This window comes from Balaenoptera musculus, chromosome 1, assembly GCF_009873245.2.
Source record: "Balaenoptera musculus isolate JJ_BM4_2016_0621 chromosome 1, mBalMus1.pri.v3, whole genome shotgun sequence".
Classification (NCBI taxonomy): domain Eukaryota; kingdom Metazoa; phylum Chordata; class Mammalia; order Artiodactyla; family Balaenopteridae; genus Balaenoptera; species Balaenoptera musculus.
Window position 1 is genome coordinate 71,332,334 of NC_045785.1, and position 25,084 is coordinate 71,357,417.

Below are 25,084 nucleotides of genomic sequence, written 5' to 3' on the forward strand. Positions count from 1 at the left end.
GCTATATTCCCAGTACCAAAAACAATCACTTTTAAAATTTTGATATATCTATTTCCAGTTTTTTAATACTGTAAATAGTTTTGATTCTCTGTTATTTCACATAATTTTATCATATGTAAACATACACACACATACATAATACAATTTAGTTTCTATCTATTGGGGGTAGCCTGCTGTAGAGGATAAGTGGGCAGTACTGGAGAAAGATAGACTTGGGTTCAAATGGAAGCATTATCACTCACTAGCGTTTATGGCCTTGGGTATGTTACTTAATCTCTCTCAGTCTCAGTTTTCTAATCTATAACCAGAACCCACTATTGGGGTTGTGGCTAGCATTAATTAATGTAGAATGATTAGCACAGTGCCTAGTGAATAATAAATGATGAATAATGATTCAAATTATTATTATTATGTTTACAGTATTCCAATATAGCTATCAAATATAACGACTTTCAGGCTAAAAGTTCCTCAATTCTTTCAGCCTTTTCTCATATGAGATGGTTTTAAGTCCCTTTACCACGCAGGCTGCTAAATACTAAAAGTTTTCAAATCTTTTAATTAATATCTTCCGTAAAATGTAGCTCTCAGAACTGAGCATGGTAATCTGAACAGCTCGAAATTAGTCAGATTATGTCCCCCATTATTCTATGCACATCTTAAATTTATTAATGCAGCCAAATTATTTCTTCTTCATCTTTTTCTTCTCTTCTTGTTCTTCTTCCTCTCCTCCTTTTCCTCCCCCTCCCCCCATCCTTCTTGTAACCATATTATACCATTGATTCACTGCCAAGTAAAGCTCCTCTATTTTCCCATGAGTACTGTTACTACGTCATATATCCCTCAAATCGAATTTAGGTAGTTGGTGTTTTGGTCCCAAGGCAGGACTTCACAGTTATTCCAACCAAACTGTATATTGTTGGATTTTGTTCATCTTTTAATTGTTAAGAATTTTCAGATCTTAATCTTGTAATCCAGTGTATTTACTCACCTTCCTTATCTCATGTAACTGATTTTTGATAGGAATGCCTTCTTATGGTTTTATCTCAGTCATTGATAAATATGTTCACATTAGACAAGGCCAGAGACAAAGGCCTGTGGTATATCACTGGACAAACCCTCCTTCAGGCTGACACAGATTCATTAAAATTGCCATTGGGTGCAGTCATTCAGCCAGATATGAAAACACATAATAGTACTATCCCTAACCTGTATTTCTCCATCTGGTCCACAAGGTTATAAAGAAAGACCTTATTAAATGACTTGCTAGAATCCAAATAGTTAGTGCCTTGATATACTAGTTTATTAACTTTGTAGAACAGAACATATAAAATTGGGCTGAATAGCTTATTCTTGTTGAATTTACACTTTTTCCTAATAACCACTTTTTAAAAATGTGCACAAAATTATCTTTTATAAGTATGATCTAGGCTATTCTCCCCCCACACCACATAAGTTTCATGGATCTGAAGTTTGCAGACTCTGCAATTTTTTGAACATAAAGTATTCTTCTCTTTTCCCCTCTACTATATTTTCTCAAAGGTAATCAGCTAAATACTCCATCTCACTTAGAAGTTTCTGGTAATAATTCAGAAAGGTCAAGAGGCATATTGTCAGCTATACTAGTCAGGGTCTCCCAGTACAGCATACAGGTAAAGTACTCAGACCATAGACTTAACCATCTTGGTTCAAATCCTAGGTCTATACTTCTCTAGTTGTATGATCTGGGACAAACTATTCAACCTGATATAAGGCATGCTTTATAGAGTTGTTATGATGATTGAGTGAATACATCTAAATACTGAGTGTATGCCACCTACTAGGGACTCGATAAATGTCACCTATATTATAATCACTTTACCTATTTTGCCTTTCCATTTTTAGCCAGTGTCTAGTGGTCTGACTTCATTCATTGAACAAATATTTATTGAATAGTACTTGGTTCATACAAGGCCTGGAGATACTGTACTGAACAAATCAAAGTCCCTGTACTCATAAAGCTTACATCCTAATACAGCAGAAAGAAGTAGCTTAAGTATGTAAAATAATGGCAGTCAGTGACTAGAGGAATGAAAAGTTTAAGGGTTAGAGGATGTCAGAGAGAATTATTTTAGAAAGGGTGGTCCAGGTCCTCTCTGAATAGGTGACATGTAAGCAGAGATGAATGAACCAGCAGGGAAGAAACATAAAGGAGTAAAGACATTTTGCTTTCTCTTTTTCATGAATGAATTTTACATTTTCAACTTTAGAAAATGGGTCTGCTCCTGTATGGATTTTATTCCTCGTTTCATGCTAAGGAGATCATTTTTGGCTCTCTTTAGTCTCTCTCACAAGCCGCAGCTCATTTTGTGCTTTAGTCTTGCTGATGTTATTTTTATAGGTCTATGCTACCTTCACATATTTGTGCTTGATTATGTGTCCCCTTTTACCATCTTTTGCACATGCTGTTTGAAATTCAGAGCCTGTCAGTAGGTCCCTGTGCAGCATACTGGCTTCTTTAGTTTCCTCCCCATTTTCTTGCTCATTAGAATCATTTGTGTTTGCATAGGCAGAACACTGCTTAAATCAAACTGCAAGAGCGCGTGGTTGCTTTTCCCCAAGGTTCCAATCATTTTATTTTACCTACTGGTTTCTGTCAGAACTGGGTCCAGAGTAGAGTTCCCCTTACTGCTTACTCTGCCTTCTGGGAAATGAAATTATCAGCAAGGCTGGTCAAGAAATTGTCAGTGTGTTGCTTTCTGAGGAATGAGAGTTTCTGTGGATACTTTGAGACTAAAATCCCTAACACTAAGATGTGTTGCTGCCCTGATAATTTTGTGGCCTGCACTAGAAAAGCATCCTTCTGACCAGGAAGTCTGTAATGCAATCATATAATGCTATCACTTCTCTGTGTTTTTCATGTCACGTTCATCTAGATTTTTCTCCAGTGTTCCTTTACCCACTCTAATTTACATGTAGGTTCCTTGCTTCTAACCGGCAAGGATTATTCAGTTACCTTTTAATCAGCATGGTCTACTTATAATTTAAAATAGATTGGATTAAAGATTAAATTGTTTATATGACCAAACTTTATGCCCAGGAAACCAGGAAGTTTCCATACAGCTTTATATTAACAAGCAGAGTGAAATCCTAGAAAACTTTGGAACAGAAGGTAGATTCTCTTCTAATGAAGCCATATACTAGCTTGCAGATTCATCACATGTCAGAACTGAAGGGCCCTTAATGTAAAGATGAAATGTCTGGACCCTCTACTTTTACGGATGAGCAAATTGTGGCCTAAGAAGGTTAGTTAGTTGACTTTTCCACAGTCTCACAGTTAGTTAGGGATAGTTACTGCAAGAAAAGGTTATTTTTTTCCTTAAGTCAATAAATTTCACCCTTACCACGTTACCTTCCATTAATAGCCCAGAGTCTTACTTCCTTTTCTGTGAAATCCAAATAATAATATCTGCCACCCTTCCTACCTCACACAGTTGTTGTGAGAAGGGAAGGAGATAACAGATGTGTAATAATAGTGGTTGTGTAAAGTGGTATTATTATGATAATGATTTTAATGGTTTAATCTGTAGGTTTCTCTGGGCTTTTTTTCCTTCTTGTTTAAGTGATTTGCATTTTAAATTTAAATCTGGGGTGAAATGTGCTTACTTTGTTAAAGATTCACAACAAATTGTAGGCTGCATCACACAGAAGAAAGAGCCCTGGTTTTGGCGTCCCTGAGACCAAGATGGTAATCTTTATTTCCTTACTCAAGGGATACATGACAATGCATCCTCTTAACTTCTCTGATTTTCGTTTTCTCATCTGTTAAAGGGCTAAACATTCCTATCTTTTACAGTTCTGAAAACTGATACAGAAAGGCTCGATTATCAGTGGTAATTTTTAAATTTTTTTAATTTTTTTCCTTCTTCCTCAGACTATGAGCTTTTTGATGGCATACACTATTTATTTATCCTTGTATTCCTAGGGTCAGGCACTCAGTAGCTATACACTATGTTTGTTAAATGAATTATTTACCAAGGTGAACAACACAGAGTGGGTCTGAGGGTGGCAGCATTTTGTAAGTCAGTGTTTTTTCAACTCTGAAGAGCACAACATTGAGTTTTGTGGAGGTCCTTCAGGAACTGCTAAAATCAGTGATGAGGGCATAACTGAGAGTGAACTCTTGGCCTTTATCTTGCTTTAATCAGAGCAGGCATACTTGTTTCTTATTAATGTATTGGGCGGCTACGTAAGATTGTTTTCAGAGGAAAAGGGTTTTCAGCTAAAAGAAAACTGAAACAAGATGCTTAGGCGTTAGTCTTAAAGACACATCTAATACTTCTTTTACCATTAGGCACCTTAGGCAAGTTAACCTTTCTTTGTCACAATTTCCTCATTTATCATAGGACTTACAGCATTTTAGGTTGGTTATAGATGGGCAGGAAGATATCACATGCACACCTGCCATTTCCTAATGTATTTAGACAAGAATACCAAAGTAAGGAATTCCCTAGCGGTCCAGTGGTTAGGACTCCGTGCTCTCATTGCCTAAGGCCCAGGTTCAATCCCTGGTCAGGGGACTAAGATGGCCCAGGTTCAATCCCTGGTCAGGGAACTAAGATGCCACAAGACAAGCTACACGGCATGGCCAGAAAAAAAAATACCAAAGTGGATTCCACCTGGATCCAGGTGGCCACTTGTATCAGGAGCAGGTGCATGCAGATGCAGTGTACCTTGGCTTGGCCTTTCTCTTCTTCGGCTTCCCTGTGGGCCACAGAGCTGCCGGGGACACTACCGCCAGGGTTGAAAACCACAATTGTTTAAACTCAAACTGGCCATTCTAGAATAATTTACACTCATGGCCTAGATACTTGCATGTAAGAAAATGCTTATAAACATCAGGCTCTCCCAGTTCTAGAACCAAACTAGCACAAGCAAGAAAACCTTCTCTAGGCAGAATGGGGAGGAGCTGGCAAAGTCAGGACAGGGCGTCCCCGAGTAGGATCTCTGCTTCCAGCTTCCAGTGTTCCCGTCTCCCTGGAAGTTTATTTGGAAGATTAAATAAAGTAGGGGTAATACTAAAATATTTAGTAATGTGTAAATTGTTGGGCTTGGGCACTGATAGATCAGAACAGATGCTGGCCATAAACTACCAGCAAGCCTTACCAAGTCTTGCCAGCTGAATGAGAGCCCTAAAATGAAGTAACGTTAAAAAGTCTTCATGATATCTGACACAAAGATGGTGCTTGATTAAATGTTCATCCCCTAGCCTGCCCCACCCCCATCTCTTGAACAAAATCCTGTAAAAACAAAACAAAAAAAGGCAAATCCAAGAAGACATATCCCCAAATAACCTGAGAAGTCAAGCTTATTATCTCATTAGTACAATATATTAATGAGGGGATAATTTCTAACACCAAAATTCATTGTGGTCTATAGTAAAATAGATATATTCTAAAAATTAATTGTACACTATTCCTTGAATTAGAACCCAGCTGTTAAATAATAGTATATCTTAGTTATACTCAGGGGCCACTGTCTCTCTTCTGAGTTTATCATTTTCCCTGCTAGAAATGGTTAATTCATTAAATTTAGTTACATTCTCTCAGTTGTTTTAAGACAGTGTTTCCCAGGGTTGGCAGTGGAAATGTGGAACACTCTACCAAAACCACTTGGGTCTTCTTCTCCACTCCCTCAAGTCCTTCCAGAGATTTTGATGCCTTCCTTCCTATTAAACATCTGCCAGAATGAGCCTTTGGAAGTGTGTATACGATACACTAGGTAACTTAGCTCAGAGAAAAGTAAAACTAGCCTTTGGTGGGGGGGGGGGTTTGTTGTTGCTGTAGTTAGAACAAAAGAGGAAAGAAAGAAGGTATCTGTGGAGCAGAGGCAAAACTGAGCTGTATCAACTCAATAGGGCAGAAGACAGGGTGGAGAGATGGACCAGAAGTAGAGAAGAGATGGAAGGACAAGTAACTGACCAGCTTCACCATTTAGTCAGGACTCTCCCTGATCTCATCATCTGGTCATGCATTTGCTGAGCATTGGGAATCTTATAACAGCCTTTCTGTTTATGTGGCTGCTAGAAAGACTAAAAGCAAATCTAAGGCTAGCACACGTAAAGGCATACATCGCCTATACTGACTTTTCCTGCTTTTTTACTTTCCAATCCTTATTTTCTCTTTGCCTTATTACCATTCTTACTCTTTTTTTTTTTTAATTGGGGTGTAGCTGATGTAAATATTATATAAGTTTCAGTTGTATAACATACTGATTCACAATTTTTACAGGTTACAGCTATTATAAAATATTGGCTATATTCCCTGTTTTGTACAATATATCCTCCTGGCTTATTTATTTTATACATAGTAGTTTGTACCTCTTCATCCCTTACCCTGATCTTGTCCCTCCTTCCTTCTCTCTCCCCATTGGTAGCCATTAGATTGTTCTCTATATCTGTGAGTCTTTTTCTTTTTTGTTATATTCACTTGTTTTATTTTTTAGATTCCACATATGATATCACATGTAAGTGATATCATACAGTATTTGTCTTTCTCTGTCTGACTTATTTCACTTAGCATAATAACCTCCAAGTCCATCCACGTTATTGCAAATGGCAAAATTTTATTCTTTTTTATGGCTGAGGAGTATTCCATTGAATTTATGTACCACATCTTCTTTATCCATTCAGCTGTTGTTGGACACTTAGGTTGCTTCCATAGCTTGGCCTTAGTTATTCTTATTACTTTTATTTTTATTTGTTTGTAAATCTCCTCAAATTATTTTTGGACTCTGAAGTGTTATAAGTGAATAAATATAAATTAGGATGTGTAACAGACAACTGTCCTTAATTGTATTTAGCTCTTACAGAGTATAATAAGTTTAACCAGATAATCTTCTAATATTATGGATTTAAGGAAAAACAAAGCACTTATAACTAAAAAAGAATGAAAATCATAAACTATGAACATAACTAAGAGTGAGTGGATTCTTCAAATTGCTAACAAAATAAAACAAAGTACCAGCAACAACACTGGCATACATATGATAATAAAATTTTATGTAGTCAATATAAAGCAGTATGTTTCAAAATGTACTTCCAAAATTCTTTGCTCTAATACAACCCAGTGTGTAAGAATATGTAAGAATATTCAAAAGTGCTACACATTAACTCATACAATTTTAGGCATTTATGTAGGAGTATTTGAAGAACTGTCAACTGTCTTATGCTATTGATGATACCAAAATAATAGCAAATATTTGAGGACTTACTGTGTGTCAGATACTACCTGTATTAATTCATATAACACAGCCACACTATAAAAATACATGAAATTATTATTTCCCATTTTATAAGTGAGGAAAGAAAATGACAGTTAATTTAAAGATGAGCTTCCATAACTTATGCAAGGATACACAGCTTGAAAAAGGTGGAGCTGAGATTTGAATCCAGGTGGCCTGGTCCAAATTTTAAGCTTTTAAGTTACTTTGCTTTTCTGAAAAAAATTTTTTTAAAAAAAGAGCATCTTAAAATTAGCATTAACCAAAGTTAACTGAATTTACACTTTACTTTATAAGGCCCTTTTCAGATCTTTTTCAACTGATCTTTTTTAAGGTAAGGGAGAAGAAAAGGTTAATCTTCAATATAGCCTTATTTTTCAAAAGTAATATCGTGCCTTTTTGGAAAGGTATGTCAAGTGCTTCAGTGGTGCTGTTTCAAAAACTTTTGGAGAGAAAAATGATTTAAAATGGTATTTACTAAATTCTTCACTGTACGAAATTGCAGAATTTTAAGTAAGAAGTGAACATAAATGATTTCACCTAGGTATAGACTCATGGGATGCTCATTAAGCATCAAGAAAAGACATTTCACTTCTTAATGTATGTATTCTATTGAGTCAAAAATAACAGTAAAAATGTTTCATACTTTTTAGCATGGACACAGACTAAGTTAATTGGCCAAATTAATTATCCAATTTTATGAATTGAATGTAACTTTTATCTTACAATTTGTCAGGAAAAGTGAAAAGGGATAAAAGACAAATTTTTTGAAAAATAAATACTATAATTACTGGAAGCTCAATTTTGTTTTCGTCATTTAGAAGTGCCTTGCTTAGTGAAAAAAAAAAGAAAACTTCTAATATAAAGGAGATTCAATCATATATGCCAATGTCTGTTTCTAGGTTGCAAGGGAAATGATTCGTGATGATTTTCTTTTAAATGGTGTCTATCCCAACAATTGACAGATATAATTGTTCTAATAAAGTTTTAATGGTGAAGCTGCCTAGATAGCTTTGTTTTTTTTTTAATTTATTTATTTTATTTATTTATTTTTGGCTGCATTGGGTCTTCGTTGCTGTGCGCAGGCTTTCTCTAGCTGCGGCGAGCAGGGGCTGCTCTTCGTTGCGGTGCGCAGGCTTCTTATTGCAGTGACTTCTCTTGTTGTGGAGCACGGGCTCTAGGCGCGCGGGCTTCAGTAGTTGCAGCACGCAGGCTCAGTAGTTGTGGCACACGGGCTTAGATGCTCCGTGGCATGTGGGATCTTCCCAGACCAGGGCTTGAACCTGTGTCCCCTGCATTGGCAGGTGGATTCTTAACCACTGCTTCCCAACTATCTTTGGGAAGTCCAAAGATAGTTTTTTAATTAAATAATAAAATGGGGGTGGTGGGATGAATTGGGAGATCGGGATTGACATATATACACTAATATGTATAAAAGAGATAACTAATAAGAACCTGCTGTATTAAAAAAAAGAAGAAGAAAAATGGTAGGCAGGTGTTTGTGTGCTTTAAGAAAAGAACAGTTAGTTGAAAATTTTGTAAAACTGTTAAATAGGGGAGAGCAGTATTTCAATAAGACTATGAAATGAGCACAAAGGTCTTTTCAGAGTGTATATATCACTCAGGATTTTTAACTGATACAAAGGATATTATGCCAACAATATAATTTATAGGAATTTTTAAATGCTAGCATGTTTAATATGAGTGATTCTCACTTTGTGGAGTTGTTCGTTATCATCACATTTTCTAGTTGGCATACTTATGTAAAATAGAGTTATAGTTCATGGGAAAATGTTTTGACCTATAATCATAATAGAAATTTGTAAACCAAAATAAAAAATAAAATTAAGAATAATAATAATACAAATAATACTAAATATAAGAAACATAACATATATTAGCAATAGTAAAAAAAAAAAAATTTTCCTAACTCAGGTTCAGTAGATAATCTCAATTCTAAATAGTCTCCTTTGAAAAGTATAATCTTAAGAAAGAATATTTTTTGAACATATCTGAGACAATCAATTACTTCTAGTAATTTTTAGTAAAAGCTTAGCTTGTTTGCTTTAAAACATTTTGCACTTAGTTTCTGCTAAATTAACGTCTTAATTATTTGTTTAACTAGTAAGTCTTCTAAACTGTATGTATTAATCCTTAAAAGGGTGTTTGTTTCCATTTATTTGGTTGAAAAAGACTGGTTCCTTTCATTTGTCCTCCCTTGAGCTATACTTATGGGATATTAGGTAGTACAGAAGAATCAAAATCATCATTTGTTAATGCCAAGGTACCTTCCCCTGTAGGGAAACTGAACTGGCCTCAGAAAGGAAAGAAAGTGCAAGAGTAAACATCAGTGGAAGAGTGGTGGAAAGTGGTTTCAAGTGGGGAGAAAAAGAGAAAGCTATTAAATGTGAATATAAGTAGAGAGGATTAAGCCAATCAGTAAGAATAAGGGGGGCACTATAACTTTATTATTGAGTTACGTAGTAAGTGCACAGAGGAGTTAGTATATATGTACAGCCTCACAGAAAAGCAGTATTACTACTACTTAGTACATTTCTTCATAGCCTATAATGTGTATTAACAGTATAATTCACACATTTGTTCACATATAAACTGTTGGCCATTGGAGCTCAAAAATTAAAATATTTCCAGGAGCCAGGAAGAAAAAGTTAGTGAGTGAAAGGCAGTTGGGAGAAATATATAGTCCTCTTGATCTATCTTTCCTTTCCCACTTCACAGAGATAGAGGTGAAGATACATTTCACTTTCTTTTAATGCCACTTTTAAAGTAGAACACAAAACATTATCACAAATTGGGTCACCCGAGGCACAAGACACTGCCTTGGTTATGAGGAGGTAATAAGGAATGGTGGAAAATGTGGTGAGTCCAAGAGTGGACCTTTTGTTTGAAAGGGAAAGCCTCTCCTGCCGAGTGTTGCTATGAGGTAATATATGTCAAAGTTGCTGGATATTTCCTTTTTTTTCCCCCCCAGAAGCTGGAAATCCAAGTTTTAATTGAAGCCTTCTAAGTTTTAAAAGTTGACGAAAAGTAGATTAAAAACAAAACAAAACAAAACACTGTGTGGCCCAACATCTATGGGGCTAATAAATTACCTTTGTCGGTTAGATTTTATATAGGTCAGCGGTTTGTGATCTCTATTATATGCTGTGCTAACAGCTGGGCATATAAAGTTTAGTGAGATTTTTAAGGAGTTTACTATCTAGGGGGGAGGAGTAAATCAATAAATTCAGTGATGTGTAATAAGTGCTATGATAATCAATGTTCATTTTGATGGTCCTTCAACACTGAAAAATTCCATGTCATCAAAGAAAGATAAAATAATATTCAGTGTGATTTTATTAGATAGCAAAGTACTTACTAATATATTTTGGTAAGTTTTTTTAAAAACAAAACCAGGAATGTAAGCAAAAAGAAACAACATTTAAAGTGTCAGCAGAAAGTCAGAACATCTTCCTTGGAAATTTTAATTAATTAATTTACTCTTTTTTTAAGTTAATTTTTATTGGAGTGTAATTGCTTTACAATGTTGTGTTAGCTTCTGCTGTACAGCAAAGTGAATCAGCTATACATGTACATATATCCTCCTTTTTTGGATTTCCTTCCCATTTAGGTCACCATAATTTACTCTTTAAGATAATATTAATAACATTTGCTGGTGATTTGGAAGGAAAAAATTGATTAAAATGCTTTTTGGCTCTTGAATGTAGGGTTCCAGTCTTTGCTTAGTGAATCATAAGTGAACTAAAATGGAAGTATGATACTTTTTACCATAATGTATAAGGTGTCAGATGTTTTGCCTTTAAATAAGACCAAAGTGCCGGGGTGCAAAATATAACCCTTGAAAAGCTTCATGTAAGCCCCTCGATTCTATTTTCTGAGGTTCCCTAGACACATCTTTATCTCATGTAAGTTGTTGGGACAGAAAAAGTTGAAGGCAGAAGGACTGTTCTAGGTAAAATGGAACAGAAAACCAACTTTTCAACTTCTCTGAGTTGAAAAACTCAAATGCATTAATTAATCTTCTGCCTACTTCCTACCTCCCCAACACACACAGACAGAGGCACAGACACACGCTAAGATAATTAATAGTGCTAGAAACTCCTTGAACAATTGGTCTCTATTTGTTTTTCTCTTCACGTAAAAGCACAAATACACACAAACATTGTTATTAACTTTAAAACATTAAAATTTCATTGTAATCACTAATTTGTGTAGATATTAAAATACTTACATATGGCCTATAAAAACATTTCAATAAATTGACTAAACAAATTTGTTAAGAAGTAAATTTATGTGTGTGTTGTTTATATGTACACTTGTGATAAGTACATTTGTACAAGATTTCTAGGTTGTTTGACTTATAATATCTACATCAGCAAAGCAGTGCTATAATATTTGTATAACAAGCAGCTGCCTTATTGAACTAAATATTATAATAGTATTTATGATTATAGGATTCTAACTCATTTTTCCATAAATGCTTTCCAACAACCAACTATAGCTCAGGCCCTTTGCTAGACAATAAAGAAGCCACTGTTCGTCAAAAATCTGAGAGTAGGAGAAATGATTAGAAAACAACTTCATCTGATTGGTGCATACCATTCTAAGCAGTATAATGTTACTTCCTGTATCATACAACTTGGAGGTATTTGGGAGGCTATTTACATTTCTAGATACAAGAACATGGGTAGGGAGGAAGGTGCTTCCAGAGAGGAAGTTCCAGAAAGCAGTTTTAGACATCTAACGAACTTCTAAAAGACTACTGTCTCCCTGAGAGTTCATGATGCTACTTTGGTATATCAGGGACTTTTAAAAGTTGTGTGAGAGTGCTGGGTGATTTTCATACCTCCTTACTAAGATTTGAGTATTGTGGGTAATGGGTATACAATGGTACAGTGTTATAGCTGGTTTTACGGATGGTTGGACAAGTGGGAGAAGACGTGGAGAAGACAGAGACTTCAAATTTTGTTACATGTCACAAGCACAGATTGAGATTTTCATGTAAGTAAAGTTAGTACCTCCCTGGTAAATTAAAGTTAAAAGAAATTTGTTGAAAGGATGGATCACAAAATTAAAATAAAACCCGAATGAACCCACCAAAACCTTATATAATAGAGAGGGGAACAGTACTACAAAGAAAAAACTGGACGGAGTTTCCAAAAGAAAGGTGACTTAGAAGGTTTTACCATATATATATATGTATATATATATATATACATACAACTTGTTTTATTGTGTGTAGGAGATACATAAGTGAAAGCTTATTTTCCTGCATGTTTAAAAATAAAATTGATGATAACTTGTCATAAATTTATTCCATAACCTCACCAAAGTTGGAGAAAAATCCAATGGTTTCATTATTTTTGTTAATAAAAACGCATTTTCAGGGGAAAAGAAGAATAATAAGATCTCTTTGAGAGAAAATTTTGTGAAGTAATAGTCTGTGAAGAGAGAGTATATAGTTAAAATTCCTGAATGCCATGCATATTAAACATATTATATAAATTTTTATGTCCTAATTAGTTTTGTATACTTGCTTATAAATTTTTGTGTATATTCTTATTTATTTTCCATGTGTATTTGCCCTGTTTCCACAGATGATTTATTTCTCTGGGGATAGCATATGTTTACTACTTTTCAGTAGCACCTAGAGCACTGAATTGAGGAAAGCAGGTTTTCTTAGTGTTGAATAATTGCCTTTATTAGTCTTGCATTTTGAAAAATATGTCAGCCTACAATCTCAGTAAAAATGCGGGATTAAAAATGAATATAGAAAATCACATGCATGTTTCTCTGACATTAAATCACCCTGCTGTGTCAAATGTAGCACAAATGGCCTTTTAACAGGGGTCCTGTGCAAACAGTGGGTGATCAAAGCACACATCGGCAGCAACACCAAGTCACACTGCTGGTGTCAAGGACAATGTATTCTGAATTCTGTTCTGTATTTCTTCTGTGATATTGTGCCAGAAGACAAATATATAGACACAGGTATATACATATACATGTGCACATATTTTACAGAAATTAAATAATTCATTCAAATAAATTATTTAAATGATTTAAAAATTCTTTTGTCAAACAGATTAATGGAACCTTGTTATTCAAAAGATAAATCATTTTAAATGAAGTGGCAAAGACTTCAAGGGCTAATAAAGGTTTTATGAGAGATAAACTTTTAATGAATTAATACTTTTGCATGTACTTATTTTCTGTAAACATAAATATACACACAAATGCTTACAATGATATTTATATCAACATTTCTGACTGATTTTTTAAGAAAACAGTATTCAGTGTTTAAAATAATGTATTTTTATAGATTTGGTTTTTAGGAGCTGATGGATTACAATTCACCAAGCAAAGTAGAAGGAGGTTTAAATAATAGTGCCATAAATATTATTATTTGTGTAATGAGATAAAATAAACGAACTTTTTTTCTATTTGTAACTTACATGAATCCAGTGATCATTAGTCTTGAACAATTTTATCTATGCCTTTTTCTAGGGCTTGAAATGTATTTAGCACTCAAGTCTTTTTGCTGTGGAGGTCTTAATCAGAAAGATATTTTGCTCTAGAAAATTATGGTGAACTAGTATTTGTATAACAAGACCTTAATACCCTGGGAAAAATTTTAAGGATTTTTATGAAGCTCAGTACACATTCTTCAGCTAAATTTTGGCATAGTTTCAATTGAGACTACAGTGAAATTCAATTGGTTTATTTTATAATTAAAAACAAGGAAATCATAGTAACAAAAATATATAATGTATAGCACTCGTGTTTATAATAGAAACATCCATAAAGAAAGAAACATGTTCTAACTTTTCTCATTACTCCAGAGGGAATTGCATCTTTAATCACACAAAGCACAACTGCTTTCTAATTTTGTTTAAAAAGTGTTTCAATACTTACAAAAACCAGATCAGGTTATTGTAAATCTAGAGCAAATTAGAATCATTGGCCTCTGCTCAGCTCTATGTAAGGTTTCTATGTAAATCATAAACTTAATGGCATACTAAGACACACATCTGTTTCAGTTTTGTAGAAGTTAATAATCTAACTAGAGTATTTAAACACTTCTTTCATTAACTGGAAAATTCAGGCAAAGATAGACTTCCCTCAGTGATAAGGTATAATATTTTACCGCTGAATTTTGATAAGCTATAAATCTACATAAGTAGTTAAAGAGTTTTCTAAAGATTGAATTTAGTATCTATTTTTGACATCACATGATTTCCTCCTGTATAGAAATATTCAATATAAACAACAGGCCAGCATTATCATCTCAAATCTACATCTGCATAATTCTTTTTGATTTATATAAATCATATTTAAAATCATTTTGTAACAGGGCACTGGCAAGTAAACACTGAATAATTATATGAAATGTCAAAATTCATTTTAAAAAATATTTTTCAGATTCCTTATTTGATTACCCATAAGTTTATTTTAAAATGATAAATGATAGTCTTCTGGGGATCCATATTATTTAAAAATAGTTTACATACTTTGATTTCTCAAACATTTACATTTTATAGCTAGCATTCTTTTCTCTGATTTTATTTTAACAAATTCAACTTTTTTCTGATTTTAACAGACTATAAATATTTTTCATGTTATTTCCATAATCTCTTTCCTTGAGACATGCCACTTCATATATAGCAGTAGCAGAATATATTATAATGAATTATTGTGTTTCCATTATCATTAGATAATAAACAGGAAATTAGTTTTTCTTGCTGTGTATTCTACATTGTCTGAACAATGAAATATACGTGGTTTGAATTTGGGTCATTAAATTCAGGTAGTAAGGACATAGTACTAATTAAATTGGTGTCATAAATTACAGTCCCATAATGAAGGGGAACATTCTTTTAATGCACTAATAATCCTCTTTAGTTATATTGTAGATATGTGATTTTGGCAACCAGGATAGTTGGATAAGAGTGTGGATGGTTCAGTGCAGCACATCTCCATCACTGAATCAAAATCATTCAAAGAATATATTATCCAGGTGATAGTTTGGCAACTTCTTTTTAATGTAGAATAGCTGGAGAGATTATGTGTTTTTATTGTTTAACCTAAACCAGAATTTCTTCATTGAATATCACTCAACAAAACCTTATCACTACCAAATCATTTCAGTACCTCTTTGAGATATCGATGACATTTTAGTATGATTCTAAATTTGGATGCTAATTAAAAGAAAATAAAAGATTCTTTTCTAATGCACTTTTACTTATCACAAAAACGTATGCCTATTACATCATTGTTTGGTCTAGGACCTAAGTGATGGATTTCATAGTGACTTTAAGAATGCATTGTAAAGAGTTGCAATAAGTTGAAAACTTAATTATAAAGATTTAAATTATTCTTGAAAATAGAGATGGCAACATTCTATTATGAAGAAACTATGATGAGAACTCGGTTGAGAAGAAAAATCTCTGCAAATTGCTGTTCTAGTTTCCACATGCTCAGACAAATTTATTTTTATTAAAATAGATACAACCAATAAAGGCCTTTTAAAAATACAGTAAAGGGCTTCCCTGGTGGCGCAGTGGTTGAGAGTCCGCCTGCCAATGCAGGGGACACGGGTTCGAGCCCTGGCCTGGGAATATCCCACATGCCACGGAGCAACTAGGCCCGTGAGCCACAACTACTGAGCCTGCGCGTCTGGAGCCTGTGCTCCGCAACAAGAGAGGCCGCGGCAGTGAGAGGCCCGCGCACCGCGATGAAGAGTGGCCCCTGCTCGCCGCAACTAGAGAAAGCCCTAGCACAGAAACGAAGACCCAACACAGCCAAAAATAAATAAATAAATTAAATAATTTAAAAAAAAAAATAAAAAAAAATAAAAAAATAAAAATACAGTAAAAAAGATAAGTGTAGTTAAAAAATAGCCATCATATTAGAGAACAAAATAATGAATAATGTTAGTAACAGCTTATACGATCAAAAAGTCAAGGTCAAACATCTCATGTTACACAATTTTAGATTATCAAATATTTTCAAAACTGAAACAAAGCAATTTTGTGTTTAAAAATACTAAGATCACATATTTCAATTATCATTTTATGCTGTATCATTAGGATAACTTCAATGTATTCTAATATGAAATATTACAAGTGTTATATATAATTATATCTTTGACTCACCTTCTAAAATGCCAAGAGGGCATTTGTGAGTTTGTTTCCTGACTCTTAAAAGCCTTTTGCAAGTTTTGCCATACTACAGTGAACTATGACATGAATAATCAAAGTCATATTCTCAGAGGCACTAAAAATTCAATTTAAACTTGCGTGAAATTGCTATTTCACAAAGACTTGTGCTTTTAGGTTACCTTTAGTTTAACAATTAAAAAAAAGAATTAAAGAAATTTCATCTGTATTGTTGACAGAGGTTTTGCATGTATAGAAAAGGGACGAGGAGGCTCATTTTTAAACTACATACTTTAATAAGAAAACGTTTGGTTATGAGAATTTATGATGAAAAAATTATTATAAGAAGTCATAGACAGATTTCTATAAAATGAGTGTTCTTATAGTTACACTTCCTGGTTTGACAGAAACATTGATAGAAGATCTATAAGACACGATTATAGAAAATCCTCAAGGTGCAGACATTACCAACAATTATGAGAATAATCTATGCGAAAGCAGAAGGACTAACTTTGAGTTGGGTAAGACTCAGTGGATCAATATTATGAGGGGCATCTTTTGTAACTCGCTTACTTTTGAGTATCATAATGGTATAAAAATTGTATAATCCTTTATACAAAATTAGACACATATAAATACTCTAGGCGCACAGAAAGAGTCAAGCTACCAGTTGTTTTGGTGGATATTTTTAAGAAGTATTAATTACAAACTGATAGGTATTTAATAATATACGTGATCAGGTACTTCTAAATAATATCATTAAGTACAGCACACCATAATCATATTTATAATACAGTTTAAACTATCATTATTTTTGGAGACTGCATCTCTACATTTTAGATAGGGTTTGGCCTTCTTGGACCAAGATTTACTCAGCCTGGAGAGAACTGGGAGAAGAATTAAAAGCTTAATGGCTTTGCCAAATGCTTTCATATGTTTCTTCTCTCATGGATAATGCGTTCTGATTTCTTTTCAGCCTACATGCATGGCAAAACTAAAATGAAAAACAATGCTAGGAAGGAACTTTCAACGAGTTCTAGTTAAGTCTGGGTATTCACATAATTGCTTTGATCTGCTCTAGAGCTTTAAAAGATTTATTTTCTAGAGTAGGGAAAACGTTTCAGCACTAAGCATCACTGAACAGTAACGAAGAAAAGGGAACACAACGTTTAGGATGAAATCTAGCTAATTTTATTTCTATTTCTGTATTAGAAACTAGAGCAGTTTCACATGTTTTTATTTGTTTTATTTTAGAACTCTCACAGAGCTCTCTCATCAAAGGCAAAAATAATGAATACAATCTATTCTCACTGGTAGTTCTCTACAGCTTGTAGCTCAAACTTCACACAATTTCTGATCCAGCATCAAGACCTGGATCCTCTCTCTGCCCCACCCAAGTCCACCTCCATGTGGCCCCTTTTATAAATTTATTTATTTATTTTTGGCTGTGTTGGGTCTTCGTTTCTGTGTGCAGGCTTTCTCTAGTTGCGGCGAGCGGGGGCTACTCTTCATCGCGGTGCGCGGGCTTCTCATTGTTGTGGCTTCTCTTGTTGTGGAGCACAGGCTCTACACGCGCAGACTTCTCATTGTCGTGGCTTCTCTTGTTGTGGAGCACAGGCTCTACACGCGCAGGCTCAGTAGTTGTCGCTCACGGGCTTAGTTGCTCCGCGGCATGTGGGATCTTCCCAGAGCAGGGCTCGAACCCGTGTCCTCCGCATTGGCAGGCAGATTCTTAACCACTGCGCCACCAGGGAAGCCCCCATGTGGGCCCTTTTAGAACTGGCTTACCTATACTGGCTTACCTATATCCAAGTTTGCCGGGGTGGGGCATTGAAGAGGTTACTCACAGTGTTCTACTGTCTTATACTAACCGCGATACTTTGCAACCACGCCCATTTTCATACTTTTTCAGATTCGTTAAATTGGTACCCATACTATTATCATTCATGTTTGTATTTTGACAAGTGCCTCATCACTTCCCTCTAAAGGAAGATGCCTGGATGGTAAATAGCTTTAAAAATTAGCATAATTTCTGTATCAGAAATATGTGAATCCATTGAATAAAATAATCTTTAGTTTCATAAAGATGTTTAAATTAAAAACATGAGTTTCTACAGTTGGAAAAAACATGTATGGTTAAAATGTTTGAAGCCCATCAATCTCTCAAACCACATAAGCTAATGAGTTCCTTCTGTTTTCTTTGAATGAAATCACCATGAGTGGTTAGATGTTGATTTAACATAAAACAAATGGAAATGGGTGTTTCCTTTGTCCTTTGTAGAATTTATTTTTAAAAACAATTAGCAAGTATTATGAATAAGTCAATGATTTTGCCATTACTTAAATAATAGTATAGATTGTGTAGTTAAATTGATTGGATTGCAGGGAATGCATAACATACTCCAACTCCCCTTAGCTTGCTAACATCTGCGGACATTATTAAGTTTCTCATTTCATTTTTTTCTACCATAACACCTGTATTGTTATAAATTATGTTTTGAATTGTCATGAAGTGTCAGACAAATTATGTTTTCTGGATGTGTGTGTGTGTCATTTAAGTGTTCCTTTGTAATGGCAGGTTTGTGGCTAACAGCTTAATCTTGAATATATCAATGCAATTAAAAGCTCTGTTTCAATTCTTTGTGGATACAAAGAAGGTTGAAGCATTATTATGTGTAAAGTGCAAGGAAAGAATTAAAAATTCTTTAATATTTAAAACATTATCCTAGAGAAGGGATACATTTAGATATAATTATAAAAACAGCAAGCTTATTATATGCTTAAGAAAAAAGTGTTGAACTCTTTGAACTCTAAAATACATATACTATTGAGTTAAAATTAAAAACTTGTTTGAGGCATTTCTCACTCCCAATAGATTTAACCCACTTCTGACAATTTCTTTCCCCTCCCATGCACCCTCCTTTTTTTGTAGTCTCTTCAGGAACATAGTGGAGAGTGACTCACTTATGTGCTGAGCATCAAAGTGCATCAGACCTAAGAAATGAAGACAGTGGGTTCTTCCTGAGATTCTTTCTGAGAGAGTTAAATAAACTCTGAGAGAGTTTAATAAGCCAACATATGGGCAGCTTAATTCAGGCAAAATTTTCTACTGATTACTTACTAAGCTTACTAAATAAAAACTTCAGCCCAAGTTCTGCCTCCCCAAAGAAAATAGCATTAAACTGATCCATGCACTCATTGGGACTTCTTGTGAATCATGCCTAGATGAATGAAAAATCTTCAAAGATGAACAAAAGAAAGGGCTAAAATTTTTCGGTAAATGCAAATTATTATCAGTTTGACATATCTTGGCTTACAATACCGAATAAAATAATTTTAAATTCCAAAGGAGACTGTGATATAAATGACCACTGAGGTCTGAGAATTCTGTAAGTCCTCCTTCTTTTCAGCTACTTTAAAGAAGCCTGATTTAGTTTTCCTAGGTAGATCTGTTGTATGTATAAATTTTGACAGATGTAAAAACGAAATAAGGTTTCACACTAGCTCTGCATGTGTTTTTCTTTTTTTCTAGACTAGTTTATATCCTGCATCGACAATATTTGAATTACGTTATCTAAGAAATTCCAAATGGAAGTGTTTATGTAGTTTAAAGCACCAATGCTCTATGTGGCTCCTCTTATCTTTTGTATTGGTGAGAATGTTAAAACATCAATACATTAAGTAGAAAAAAATTTGATCATCAAGGATTCTTCTTTGAACCTGAGAATTATAATGAATCAACCAAAAGAGCATGTTTCAGTTATTTGCACGTATGTACTTTTAACTTGATTTTTTACAAGTTGAGAGAAAACTTGACTAATAGCTGGATTTACTTTAGTACTACAAATATCTGGCTTTGTGACAAAATATAGGTATTTAGAGTCTTCACGTCTTTTGAACAATCTGCTGTTGACATTTTAATAACACTGTTGTTTGAAATGATTTCTGAAGTATGATGACTGCAACATACCCACAGCAACAAAAAGTACATATTGTTTCTGAAAGCAAAGAAGCTCAAGTTTCATCCTATTTCCTAGAGATTTTAAGTCTTGGAGAATCAGTTTTTCTTGAAAACCAATGCAAACATGCTTCTTTAATTGATGCCTTCATTCATTAGTATAAACAGTGATTTAGAAATACATTTTAGCTCAGAAATGTTGTAATTAAAAAAAATCCAGGTTTGATTTTACTCGTATGCAAAGGACACAACTGGCTTTCGAACATTTTTCAAGCACGATTTTCTCCGTCGTGGTCTATTCTCTTTAGTTTGGGTCCATCGTAGGCGCTGTCTGGCTGTTTGCTAACACTACCAACAGAGAGGCGCAAGGAAGTGTGGTCAGAGGACAAGAGCAAAAGCAGTTTCAATGTAAGGAAATGAGGGAAACAGACCTAAACAGCACGATGAATGCGCTTGCGAGTAGAGCCTTGTAGTCTCCTTTCCTTCCTTTGCTTATCCTGGTGGGTTTAATCAAAAACAAACAAAACGCTCTTGTGAAATATAGTCAATAAAGTCAAAGTTTGGCTAGCTCTCTGTAACTACAAAGAAAAAGTCATCGCAATTTAAAAAAAATGTAACTTTCATTAACGAGCCCGCCGGAAATCTCAGGTATCAAAGACGCATTAACCATGGAGCGTTCCCCGCGCGCCCCAGCCGGACGGAGGCAGCCGAGGCGAACAGACGTTCTTTCTCCTCCGAGCAGTCACACAAAAGAAGGACCGCAGAAATTAAAAGTTTAGGGGCCTCTGGCTCGCCGCGCGGAGAAAAGAGAAAACCTGGAGACGGGGTGGGTAAAAGACGCATCCTCGGCGCCTCTCCGAAGTGCAGGCTAGGAGAGAGCTCCTGAGCCTGGAGGGAAGAGGGGAAAGGACCCCGAGTTCCGGGCCAGCCCCCTGCGCCCCGCCTTGGAGGCCGGAGCGCCGCGCTCTCCCAAATACCTTTTACCCCGTTCCAGAAATAAAATAAATGTTTTTAAAGTGCGTGTGTGTGCACAGGATGGACAGCGCGCGCCGGCGGAGCGCGCGGAGGACCGAGCGCGCAGTGAGTGGAGTTTGGGGAGGTGGGGCTCGGGATGGAATGGGTGTGTTGACGCTGGGGGCTGGATGCGGAGCCCCGAGACCCGGGGGGGCGAGCCGATGGGGAGGGAGAGGAGGGGCGCTAGCCACCGCAGGCCGCCTCCGAGGCGCGTTCAGCGGCCGTGCGCGCGCGTCCCTCGCCGCCGCCGCCGCCGCCCGGACAGCTCTGCGGCCGCCCCGCCGGCGGAGCCGGGGCCGGCCTGTTCTCGGGCGGCTGCTGGGCCACCGCCACCCGAACAGCTCGAGCCCGTAAGTGTCCCCTTTCGATCGCCTCCCCACCACCGACGCAGCTGCTCAAATGGAGTGGAAAATGGCCATTGGGCCGCAGTGAGTTATAGATTATCTGCTCCACGTTTTGTACTTAGCTGCCTGTAATCTTTTGAGTTTGCCTGAGCCCCTTGCTGGAAAAATCAGGAGGGAGAGGTTTGGCCTTTGCCGCTGTACAAGTTAATATGTTTATATGATTAGCCGAACTCGCGGGGGTGGGGAGGTGGAGATTTGGGGTGGAGGAGGTGTTGGAAGAGGAGGAGGAGGAAGAGAAGGAGGCTGGGAGGTGACTCCAGTTCAGACCTCGCGGAGAGTCTGTGTCAGGACTTCGCACTCCCCCGTCTCTCTCCCTCGCTCCCTCTCTCTCCCTCACACTCTCTCCGCACATACACACACACACACACACACACACGCACACACACGCAGAGGTACCGGAGCGAAATTGGGAGCTTACCGGAGAATCCTTGGGATCGTTGTGGGGGGGCACCTCTCCTCCGTTGCTGCGCGTCGCGTGTCTCGTCCCTACACCTCCCCGCTTCCCCGAGCCCCAGTCCTCGCCTTCAGCCAGTCTTGGGGCAGCGGCCACCGCTCAGCCTCGGCCCGGAGACCAGAAATGTGAGGAGGGCCCGCTGCAGTCTCCCGCCCAAGGCCTCAGGGTCGGCTCGAGGGATGCCAGCCGGCCGGCGCGGACGGCGGGCTGAGGGGCTTCGCCTGACGAACTGAGTTGGCCTTGCGCCGCCGGCGTCTGCCCGCCCCTCCCGCGTCTGCAGCTCGGAGGGGACTCCCAAGTCTGCGCACCTCTGTCGAGCTTTTTGCCTTTGCCACCCCTTTCGCTCTGCTTCCCGAATTTCTTATCTTTCCGAGGGAGCGTGCGGTCTGGGGGCGCGTGCGCGTGTGCAAAAGACCCCTCTCGCGGAGCGGCGCGTGGGAAACTGCAGGAAAATGTTGACCTAACCCCAGGAGCCGCCCGGCGCTGGCTGCTTGGCTGGAGGAGGAGGCGGCGGCGGCGGCCAAGCAGGAGGACGCGCCGAGCCACGGCGCTGCCTCCCGCTCGGACTCGGCGGCCGGCGACCCGCTTGCGGCCGGCCTCGGCCCTCGCCGGCCCGGGTGGCCGCTGTCCTCTGCGCCTCTCTCCGCGCGGCTCCCGCTCCAGACGGCCCGCCCCCGGGGGCGCGCTTGCAGACCGAGGTAAGAGCCGTGGGAGCGAACAATGTGCCTCTGTGCTGGGCTACGGAGACCTGTTTGCTTTGCGCCTCCCGCCCGGGGGTGGATGCTGGAGGTGGAGGGAGCCGCGGGTGAGTTGGGGCTCGGCTGTTTGTTTATGTTCGGCCGGGCCAAGGGGGAGACCCGCGCTGGCTCGGGTTGCTCGCCCCCTCCTCTTCCTCCCCCTCCTCGGAAATCGATCCGCAGAACTCCCCTTCCCGTCCAGCCTGCTGCTGCTTCGCCCTGCGAGCGTAGGGACGCTCACTTGGCTGTAATCTAGTTGCAGGGGGCTCCGGGAGGAGAGGGGAGGGTAGGATTGGGTTCGGCATTTTTTGATTTACTGAAAGCCTGGGTCAGAAGGTGCCGTTCGCTCTTTCACAGCCCGTCTGGGGAGGGGGAAGGTGGGGCGCACCCTCGGTGGGGCCGGAGGCCGGGAGGTGAGCGCGCCCCCGTCCCCCCGCCTCAGCTGCCTGCAGACCCGTCCCGGGCTGTGAGTGGAGCGGGGAGGCCGAGCGCTGGGGGAGAATTCTGGGCAAGTGGACGGGGGTGGGGTGGGGTGGGGTGGGGGGATGGGATGAGTTGTTGCGGGTGGTTTCTTCTCGTCGGTTAGGTGGCGTGGAGAGGCGAGGATGTCAGCAAAGCGCAGCCAGATGTGGCCGGGCCGGCACCGTGGCTGGCAGCGATTAGGGGCGGCGCAGCGGGGCCGGGCACCCGGCAGGCTCTGGGGAGGCCGAGTGCCTCCCGCGCCCGCAGTGAGAGGGCAGCAGCGGGCCGCGCTGGGCCTGCGGGCGAAGTTATGGGGTGTGGGCTTCTGGGCTTGGCGCTGGGGCTGCGAGTCTCTGGAAGCCTGGTCTGTGGGAGCCGGGAGCCGGGTGCCGGGTGGGGTGCGGCGGGGAAAACGGCGTGGGAGGGGCGCGAGACCAGGGAGGCCAGCCCCCGCCACCCGCGCTAACCGAGCGTGGGCTCGTTGCTTGGCTGGGGCTACCCGACCCTCTGGTGGAGAGGCGGGGGCGAGGGAAGCGACGAAAGCGCCGCAGCGGTGGGGAGGCACTCCTGCAAGAGTCCTTCGCTTGGGATCTGGAAAGTTTGTTCCTATCGCCAGACTGCGGGGATTGGGTGTGGGGAAATCGCTGGAAGCTTTACTTTGTGCCAAAGTGTCAATGAGCGGCGGCTAAGGAACGTATGTCTTTATTCATATTTATTTTTTTATCCTCTGCTCACTCTGTCCCCTGAAAGCGTAGTTGGAGGGGCAAGTCCTGCGGTGTCCGTCTTCTTTCCCCACCTTCTGTGGACTCCTCCCCCCTCATCCTTTTCCCCTTCTCTGGCCCCCTCATTCCGTTCTTCCTGATGCAGACTGTTGTCTCCGATTCAGACCCAGGAAATGTTTTCCTCCTGTTTCTTGAAAGGTGTCAGGCTGCTTAGCAGCTTCTCCAAGCAGCCTGGGAGCGTCTGAGCCGCAGCCACCAGCCATATGGTTCCCGTTACAAAGGCCAGGTTCTTAGGCACTCTCCTCCTCGCCCCCGCCCCCAATTCTTAAATTTTCTTCTGCATTCTTTACACTACGTGTACTTCTCTCTTCCAGAGGCGTACATTTAACGGACGTTGGTTGGTCCATTCATTTCCCTGGCAGTGTTTGTCTGGAACGGGCCCCACCGAGTTTGCTCTTTGCTCAACTCGAGTTGCACAATGAGGAAAAGTCACATCCGTTTGGTAAATGATTGCCTGTTGGGATGTCTCTTACTAAATCAAGTTTGATCTTGGGAAAACCTTAAAAGACGGGCACTAAGGAGGCAATCTGCCTCCATAGCAGAAAAATAGAATAGTTTGTGTGGTGTCTTTGGCAACATTCCCAGTCGTGATGGGACTCTTGACCTAGGTAAAAGGTAACTGTAACTTAAATTTAGTATCTAAGAAAATCTACTTCTGTCCAGGTGTGTTATGGAACTTTTTGTTGTCCCTCCCTCCATCCTCCAATACATTTATGCATGATAGAATACTGCAGAACAAATGTTCTGTTGTTTAGTTTCTTCAGACATTCCGATTCTCTCCTTTTGTTACTTGCCTCTAAAAGAGGTGCCATTTCACATCATTCTGCACAAATTGTT

The 25,084-nt window shown here is 38.8% G+C and overlaps 1 protein-coding gene across 13 annotated transcripts in view; it reads left to right on the top strand.

Annotated features, from left to right (window-relative positions):
* Nucleotides 1–25,084, top strand: part of ADGRL2 (adhesion G protein-coupled receptor L2) — a 262,441-nt gene that overhangs the window by 60,463 nt on the left and 176,894 nt on the right. For 10 of the 13 annotated variants that reach the window (XM_036860341.1, XM_036860216.1, XM_036860267.1 and 7 more), the window contains exon 1: nucleotides 22,864–22,964. The exons of 1 other annotated variant lie outside the window; for it this stretch is intronic. The gene's annotated coding sequence lies outside the window, so the exon portion shown is untranslated. Of the gene's footprint in view, nucleotides 1–21,654; nucleotides 21,759–22,863; nucleotides 22,965–23,003; nucleotides 23,072–25,084 lie in introns of those variants that run through there. 2 more of the 13 variants (XM_036860227.1, XM_036860247.1) reach the window with 2 other exon arrangements.